Source organism: Cryptomeria japonica, chromosome 1 (genome assembly GCF_030272615.1).
Source record: "Cryptomeria japonica chromosome 1, Sugi_1.0, whole genome shotgun sequence".
Taxonomy (NCBI): Eukaryota; Viridiplantae; Streptophyta; class Pinopsida; order Cupressales; family Cupressaceae; genus Cryptomeria; species Cryptomeria japonica.
This window is the reverse complement of record NC_081405.1, coordinates 400123669-400134041: the sequence shown is the minus strand read 5'-3', so window position 1 is coordinate 400134041 and position 10373 is coordinate 400123669.

Below are 10373 nucleotides of genomic sequence, written 5' to 3'. Positions count from 1 at the left end.
AGTTCATCCATTAGAAATACAATTTAGGTGATGTGAAGAGTTCATCCAATAACTTTTAAGCCATTCATTAAGTTCAATTTTGTATTAAACTCATTTCATGCACCTTGTCCCAAAATTCTCTATTAACATCATCATAACTAGGAGGTCTTTTCATGCATACATATTTTCATTAACATTAACAGAGTTCATTCCTTCCTGATCCATTTATTGCATTTAACAAGATGACTATATTTATGCATTCAAAAATTAACTTCATTAAATCCCCATTATACACTTACAAAATGCATCCATACATGCTAGCACTAAGTATGAAACATGAGAGACAAAAGCATCACATAACACATATATGATCTCGGAGTTCACCCCTAGAGGGCTACATCTCTGGGTCTGCTCAACTACAAGACCCCTCTGGCAATTATTTAAGTTAAGATTACATAAGGTTCATGTCATTTACATCTCAGCCTTATAGGCGAACACAACCACTATACAACGACCACTTCAGCCAATAAATACATAAATGATCCCTTCATAGAAGCGGATCCATCTGAACACATCTAAATCAATTACAAGGGGTTTCTTATCAGACGGTACTCTAACTAGGGACTTGACCAACTATGACAATTTCCCATATGTCCTATAACATCTAAATTCAAAAATAATATGCACTTGGATAATATTTAAATTTAAACATCTCCGAATAATAAATATGATTTATTTCATACATCTCCAATGAAAGAGAGTTACTCTATTATTCCCAAAGGAGTATTTCCTCATTTAAACAAGTTCCCAACTTCAATATTAATCATTATATAATTATTAGCCCTTGGATAATAAAATATAATCAATTAATAATTTAATAATACACGATTTTCACTTAATTATTATTATTAAAATATATATATTAATCTCATTTAATATATATATATATATATTAATAAATGAATTGAATAAATCATAGATTTCAAACTTAATATTAAATAGTATATGTTTATTAACCTTTGTTAATAGCTATATAATAATAATAATATTTAACACTAAAAATAAAATGGACTTTTTTAAACAAAAAGTACTTTATCCTTTTATTTCCAAAATCTTCCAAATAAAATATTACTTTATCCTTTTATTTCCAAGATCTTCCAAATAAAATATTACCTTATCCTTTTATTTCCAAGATCTTCCAAATAAAATATTACTTTATCCTTTCCCCACATAATGAAATAAATAACAAACTATATATATATATATATATATATATATATATATATATATATATATATATATATATATATATATATATATATATATATATATATATATATATATATATATATATATATATATATATATATATATAAATTAAAAATACAAAACACCACATACTGGAGGCATGTAAAAAAAAAATTAAGGCAATTTAATATTGCCTGGTAGCTTTGTTACCATAGGGTAGCATGCTGCCCCCCCCATTTATTTTATATTAATTTTTTAATTTATTTATTTTTATTTTTTTTAATTTTTATTTTAAAATATTTACAGTGTAAAACACAGTCTAAAAACGCCAGTCTCCCAGAGACTTTAAAAATTAATTTATTTTTTTTTAAAACATTCACTGTTAAAAATATACAGATCAAAGTAGCGAAAACAAAAGGAATTATTTTTATTATTTTTATTTCTACACAGATTCAAACAGAGATTTAAAATACATTTCCAGAATGCTCATGGCTTTCCAAAATATAAAATAAAACAACCCCACTTCTACAATCACAGACTCAGAATTCTTTGAGAATAAATTTCGATTTTCAGTTTATCTTGAGATTTAATATCAAAACATCATAAAAGTAAAACAATAATAAACTAAAAACCCCCAAATTTTCTTTCATTCACAGTCATTGAAATATATTTTTCTAGAATGTTTAAAACAACAATATGAGAAATTTTATTGCAAGAACATGATTTGTTTTCAATATACCCAATAACTTTCCCCAATACAAAGCAATGGAAACCCATTTTTTTTTCAAAGCTGAAACAAAACATCATTTTTGGTTTTAACAACGAAATAGAAAAGAATAACCAAGAATCCTACCTCTCTTCGCATTCCTGGCAAGATCTTGAAGGAGAGCCCAAAATTTCTTCTTCCCACAAACTGCCTCCCGTGAACTCCCAAATAAAATAAAATAGAAAAATATATATGAAACCTAAACTTTTCTAGGTTTTCCCCCAAAAATATTTTCCAATCATAAAATATTTAATAAAAGAGCATTTTGTTTTATTTTGTTTTAACTAAATCTAAAATGCTTTTCTCTCCCTCATGTAATTTCTAATTTCGAAATTTAAGCACTTTTAAATAAAAAGGAAATAATAATTCTTTTCAACTATTCAATTAATTTAACTTGATTTTCTAATCAAAAAGCTTCTCTCTTATTTAATTTTAATTTCTAGATATTAATTAAGCCAACATTTATATTTCACAATATTGACAAGGGTAAAATATTTTAATTAAATTAATTCCCAAAATCAATTTTACTTATAAATTAAACTTGCTTTTCTAATAAAAAATGATTTTCTTAAATAAGTAAAATTAACCTTTCTTTTCTAAAATGCAAAAGAGGTTAAATTAATTATATTTCAAATAACTTTAAATATTCCTTTTTTAAAATGCATAAACTAATTAAATTCATTATTTAAAATTTAACCATTAAATTAAATTCGCTACAACATAAATAAAGCGATCTTTTTAATTAATGGTTAATTACCTAAAATAAACCTATTTATTTTGATTTCTCAATTACTAATGCATAAATGAACACATTAAATTAAATTAAATACTTAGGATAGAATACTCCATTTACCACACGCAAGGCACACAAACCAAGAAAGTCCACCAATCACACGACACACAACCCAAATGAAAAAAGAGTCTGACAAACCACACATGACGCTCACTTGATCATGGCTAAGGCAAGCTGAGAGTTTTATGACCACCTAATCCGAATTCTAAGGATGAAGGAGGTATACTCAACCCTGCGAATCTTGATGGAGATGAACCCCGCACCTAGGCAGTATAGTGCCTGCAATCTCCTGCAACCATGAGTCACGCAAGCATACATATATATACATATTCAATGAAGGCGTTAGCTTGAGATTTATAACAAGAATTAGGGAACAATTACATTTACACAAGAATCGATGCAAAAGCACAATAATAGGTATGCACAATTATTTATATTATCTAATCTACAACACTACATCACGGTTAATCAACCATTCAAGAATGCCACATAGGAAGTCAACCAAGGTCAAATGGGTTTTACAAGGCCAACTAGGGTAGGGGCATTACAAAATGACAAGAAGTTCTATACGTAAATCTACTCCAAAGAGTTCATATCCATCACGAAGAACATCCAAATCCATGCACAAGAAGAAGAACAAGAAGAATGGAAAAACCCCAATGGCAAAAAGCTCCAACCACCTGACCAATATGGAACCTACAAGGAACCACCTCCCAAGCTACAAGATTTCGCTAGGTCCCAACACACACACTAAGCCTAGGTTGATGTTAATACCAAAGGGACTAACACCAAGAAAGAATTACATACTCATGGACCAACAACAATAAAATAACATCAAAAAAATTCCTAGAGGCCGACCAAACATCAAGGCATAAATGCAAATGTAAAAATACAAGGGAACTCATGTACAAGGGAGTGTCATCACATGTCATAACAAAAACAAGGCTCTATCCTAAGGGCATGCAAAGCCATCTCAACCTATGAGAGACCAAGGGAGACTAGCTTACCATCTCCATGATCTTCTCATGCTTATCCTAAAACATCCTCCCTGGGACTGAGTCTCAAGGCACCATCATTTATTATATTTTTAATTATCTAACTACCCAATCCCATTCATTAATTAATTATCACTTAATTAAATAAGGTAAACTCCCTTATGCCCAAGAGGTCTAGACTTCATGCATTCTTACAAGGAACCTCATGATAGTCCATCTCTTGTGACCCCAGGTGTCGCAAAGGAGCCCACTCCCTTACATGGACCCAAAAATCAGCATCACAAGAGGCTCTAAGTTACACAAATAAATATGAAATGCAATATCATACAATGCCAGATCATGTATAGACACATACTCATGATAAATGGACATCAATATACAAGAGAGTTGAGCCTCTTGACCAAATAAAGTACATAAACCAAGTCATAAAACCGCTGCAACCAAATCAACAAAATCCAACAAGGTCTTCACACTTGCTGTCTTAAAAATCAGCAGCATAACAAATTAACTCCCATGGTAAAACATCATGAGACAAATTCAAATAACCCTTCAAATCTTACATCCAAGCAATGACATCAAATCTAGAAATAAAAATCAATCTAAAATGCAACATACGCAAAACAACCTCTGGTATTAAAATGCAACATAACACATTACAAAATATGGCATTCACAAAGGAAAAAATACATAAAATGGGGCAGTGTTTGCAATACGCTTCACCCATGCTATATATCACAGGCTTCATTCGAAGTCACAACTAGACTTAACATTTGATCATCAAGAACTCATGGACAACAAAATGCGTAAATTCACACAACAAAATTAACCACCAAATAGCTACAACACTAAAACCACAACACCTTCTATTGCCCAATACAAATCTGAAAACACACTAAACTGGCAGCATAAATTACAATATGCAAACTCATTTTCAGACTCATCAAATTGATGTTTTGTTTCAATAGTTCTAAAATCAAATTGGGATAAGATAAACAACAATTTTATTACAAGTGTGTCGAATGGAAACTCATTTGACAAATACAAATAGAGAAGAATAGAAAAAATAAATAAAAAATACTCACTGTTGACTGGGCAAGTATATTACCCAGCAGCAAGCATTCATCCTCTGCTAGACACGACACATGAAACATGGTGTAGAGAACCCACCACGTTGTGATGGTGCTGCTACACCCACCAAGTTGTGGTGGTGTTGCTAGACCTACCACGACATGGTGGTGCAGCTGCACTCACCATGTCGTGGACTAGTGCTTGCACCCTCCATGACATGGGAGGTGCCGCAACACTCACCCTGTCGTGAGTGGTGCTAGGAACCACCATGACATGGTTGGTGCTTCCACACCTTCCATGTTGTGAGGGGGTACAAAGCACCCACCATCACATGGTGATGGTGCAACAACACACCACCACATAGTGGGTGGTGCTAGGCACCAAACCCACTATGTGGGGGAAACCAAAACAACAACAACATAAAAGATAAAAGAAAGGGGTGACAGGGAAAATTGCCGCAGGAAGAAAAAATGGATATGGGGTAGCACATAGCTAGAAACCCATTCAAAATAAGGTTGTTGTAAATAAATTTGCCTCTGAAATAAAAAAGAAATACTATGATAACAAAAGGCAATACACCCAATTTGTAAATTTCATAATACATAAAGAGGGTTTTAACAAAGAAAGACTGATAAATATAATCATGGATTTCAAACAGCAAGCATTCTCTCTAATAGCATTTAGATTTCGTAAAAATACAATCTTCATTCCCTCATTCAACAATTTCAAACAAAATGAAGACACACAACAATAAGATCAGATAACACGACAAAAGAAAAGAGGGAAAACAAGAGGACAACCTCTTTCCTGTGTTATGGAAGAGAGCCTCTGATGAAGAATCTTGACCACCGTTCCCAGCTACAACACAAACCTTTCCAACACAAAAACTTCAATCCATGAATTCCAAATTCTCCAAAAATGCTCCCAGAAAATAATTGCAAAAGAGAAGAAAAAGAAGAAGAACCAAAAGAACCCCCAAAAAGAAATTCATGACAACATATAAAAATCCAGAGGAGAAATTGAGAAACCCTAGCCTTCTATTCGACCAATAGAATTATTTCATTTTGAAATATTACTCCCTTTATAACGATATAATATAATAATCTATACTTCCCATTTCTTGTATGGGATTTCGAAAATCTATTTAAAAATTATAAATCAAAGATAGAAACATATTGCTCTCATCTCATACAAATCAAAATATTATTTAAACATTAAATAATGAATTCATAATAGATAAATAAAAATAAAAATCAACATTAAATAAATAAAGTAATTAAAGCGAAATAATTAAATAAATGCAACAATTCAAATCAACTGAAACATTAAATATTAAATAAGATCTCAATTAAACATTAGTTTAAATTCAATAGGGAAAATAATTAAATAAACAAAAATCGCTAAATCATAATAAATTAAAATAATACTACCACTAGAAAAAGTCATAATTTATTACTAAATAATCACATAATTATGATAAATTATTTATCGCTGATATTTAAATAAATTAACTAATCAATCCATCACTAAATAAAAATTGTGATTAAATAGATTAAATAATTAATCTATTACTATAGTCAATAAATCATAAATTAAATAAACTAAACAATCAAACTCACCATGCCACAAAATCACAACTTACGACAACCGACTTGACATGGTGAACTTCACCAAGACTGACGACAATGACTTGTGACAACCTGGACCTAGAGTGTGGGTAGGGAACCAACGGCATCTTCGAACCACATATTTGCCATCAGGAAAGACATGCTCGCACCTGTAAAGCCAGGGGAGTTCGCACTCAGTTGCCTAGGAGGAATGAATGTCTAGGTACCTAATACCCTGCAACCATAACAAAGATACATGTGCATATATATACATACACAATAGGCAAATGGAGGGATATTGCAATGACACATCCTGCTTGCAATGAGTGATGTGGCGTTGATCCCCCATGAAGATAGTGAAATAGTATCCATACAACGAGCATACACATCATGTAACATCACATCATAAGTAAATCAAACTAGGGCTAGTATATCCATTCCAAAATGAGGCATGATCCATGAAATCTATCAAAGCACATGATAACCAAAATACTATTACTAACCATCTAGAAATCATATCTAGTCATGAGTACAGTCAATAACATCAATAGTATAAGATCATGTAATGTCTACCATTAAAATCATCAACTAAAAATGTAAGTAGTCATAATCAATATCCATGCATCATATAAGTCAAATCATATCCATCGCACGAAATGAAGGTCCGATCAAGTCAATCTAAAATGAAACAAGATTCTTCTCAAGAGTGAGCATTACATCCTCCCCCCCTTGCCTAGTTTTACTCCTGGAAGCCTAAGACCAAGTAGGGGTACAACTCTCTAATCCATGTTGCATCCTCCTAGGTAGCTAATGTATCATCATTTGTGTCCTACTGGACCCTTACGTGCTTTATTCCCCAACCTCTGAGGGGCATCTCTTTGCATTGAAGAATGCACACGAGCTCCAAAGAAAGTTGCCCATCCACGACCTACAAAGCATTCTAATTGAGAACATGCGATATGCTAGAATGGTATAGTCTCAAAACAGATACATGAAATACATCATGGATGCGGGAAAAGCTAGGTGACAATACAAGGCAATAAGCTATAGGGGTAATCCTCTCCAAGATCTCAAAGGGTCCTACAAACCGAGGCACCAACTTAGAGCCCTTTCTATAACAGATCAGACTCTTTCGTGGGAAAACTTGCAAAAATAGCATGTCTCCAACAAAGAACTATCTATCTATCCTATGAGAATCTACATAATTCTTATATCTATCCTGTGCAGCTATCAAATGTTCTTTGATTCAGGTAACCTGCTCCTCCATATCCTGTAGCATCTCTAAACCAATGTGTTCCCTATCCTCTAACCTGTCCCAACTCAAGGGAGTATGACACAGTCTCCCATATAATGCCTGGTAGGGGGACATACCAATGGAGCTATGGTATCCATTATTATAAGAAAAATCCACTAAGTATAGGTAATCCTCCCACCTGGACTGCTGATCCATAACATACATCCTCAACATATCCTCCAAAACCTAGTTCACTCACTCTCTCTGACCATCTATTTTTGGGTGATATGTTGTACTATAGTTCAGTTGGGTCCCTAAATCGTGCTATCCAAAATGCAGAAGTGAACACAAGATCTTTATTTGATATAATCTTATGTGGAATACCATGCAACCTAATGATGTATCTAACAAAGATTTGTGCCATTGTGGCTGTTGTATAAGAGGATCTCACTAGTGAAAAGTGTGCAACCTTGGTCAACCGATCAACGATGACCATAATGGCATCATGTCAACAAGAAGATATAGGTAATCCAACTACAAAATCCATGGAAATGATATCCAATTTCCACTCCAGGACTGCATGTGACTGCAAAAATCCTATCAGATATTGATGCTCTCCCTTAACTCGCTAACACTCAAGACAACATGACATAAAATCTTCTATGTCTCTCATCATTCCTACCCAAAGGTAGAGTCATCTAAAGTTTGCATGCATCTTCTTGACACCAGGATGTGCCAAGTAAGGTGCACGATGGGCCTCCGTCATGATCAATTTTTGAAGTCCATTGGATGGTAGATCATAAATGCATCCCATGTGTCTAAGAATGACATCTATGTCCATGAAATATCCTATATACCTTCCTTCCAAGGCTCTACTTGATGCTATCTTTGATCTGACTTCTTGGTACCATGAATCTGTTGGTAGTTCACTAAGAATGTGACTCCTCAAACCCACCTCCAAAGTCATTGTTGATATCCCATGTCTCCTGCGGCTTAGTGCATCTGCTACCACATTCTCCTTACCCTGGATGTACTTCACCTCGAAGTCATACACAAAAAATTCATCCAACACCTCTACCTAGCATTCAGATTTGATTGTGTAAATATACATTATAAGCTGCGGTGATCCATGTGCACCTCAAACCGATGCCTTAAAAATAAATGCCTCCAAGGAACTAATGCATGTACTACTGCCACTAACTCAAGATCATGAGTGGGGTAGTTTAGCTCATGATCTTTGAGTTTCCATGACTCATAGGCTATCACCCTACCATTCTACATCAATACTACTCCTAGACTTTCCAACAAAGCATCCATACAAACCAAAAGTCACCTAATGGATCTAGAACTGCAAGAATTGGTGCACTGGTCAACTTCTTCTTAAGACACTACAAGACCTGTCTAACATGATCCTCATGTGTTGGCATTTTTGATGTTTATGTTGTGATTGTCATTGATGGACACACACTTGCATTGAGATCCTCTTTATATGTATGAGTTAAAGCACAATCGGTATTTGTTCCAATCGGTATGTTGTATTATAGTCTTTAGACTATTGATGTTTTGTAGAATGTGTTTCTCGGTTTGAAGCGGCACATTGACCCCAAGTGGTTAGTGGATCCCAAGCGGTATGAGGGATTAAAGCGGCATAACACATTTTTACCAGTCTTCATTTTTTGTCAAACTGGCAACCAGCATTTTGTATGAACTGGTAATACTCTGTGATGAGTTACCAACCGACATTTTGTGATGAGTTATCATCCACCAATTGTTTGATGGTGCCGACACATTAACGGTGTTTTTTGTGTCGTGTTACCAAGTATGTCTAGGTTCACTAAACCTAGGAAATTGTAATGTAATCCTATTGGACCGACATGAAATCAGATTCCTTTATAAGGACATCATATCTAGGGTTTAGGTTGTTGATGTGGTTGTAGCGAAAGTTTATATTGTTGCTAGGGTTTAAGGTGGTTGAGGAGTTGGAAAGAATATGAATGTGTAGAAGACTGAAGTAATGCTAGAGTGCATTAGGAATGAGCTATCAAGGATCTAACTGAGTAGTCTATGCTATTAGCTAGATCAAACACTTGCTGATTACTCACATCTTTGACAAGTCTGTAGCCCTTAACTGGGTAGGCCCAAAAGCCTTTTGTAAATCCTCTAACAAGGTGATTCACATATGTGGATCTAAAACCCTCTAGCAAGGTAGTCTTTAATCAGACTTATCTCCTAACAAAGATTGAGATTCCTAACAGGATCTGTTCTGGTAAAGAACATTGTAAGACCTTAACCGGTCTAACCTTAACCGGTTTGGTTCCTATTCTGCAGATAGTTACTTGTGAGTTCCATCTCACTGTGGTTTTTTCCATTTGAGTTTCGACGTCAAAATCTCTTGTGTTATGGTGTTTTTTCTTCTGTGGGTGAATGCATTATTAGCTATTTGGTTTGCATGTGTGTTAACCGGTTTGTCTGCTAAACTATTTTAAAGGGTTTACTATTAGTCTTGCAAAGTGTTTAAGTGCAAAGATTTTTGGCATACTAATTCACCCCCCCTCTTAGTATTCATCAATTGGTATCAGAGCCTACCTTTCTATAATTTTAACCACTTGGAAAGAGATATGGGGGAATACTCTATAAGGGAACTTACTCATTGGCTCACTCAATCTGAGCAAGCCTATGATGA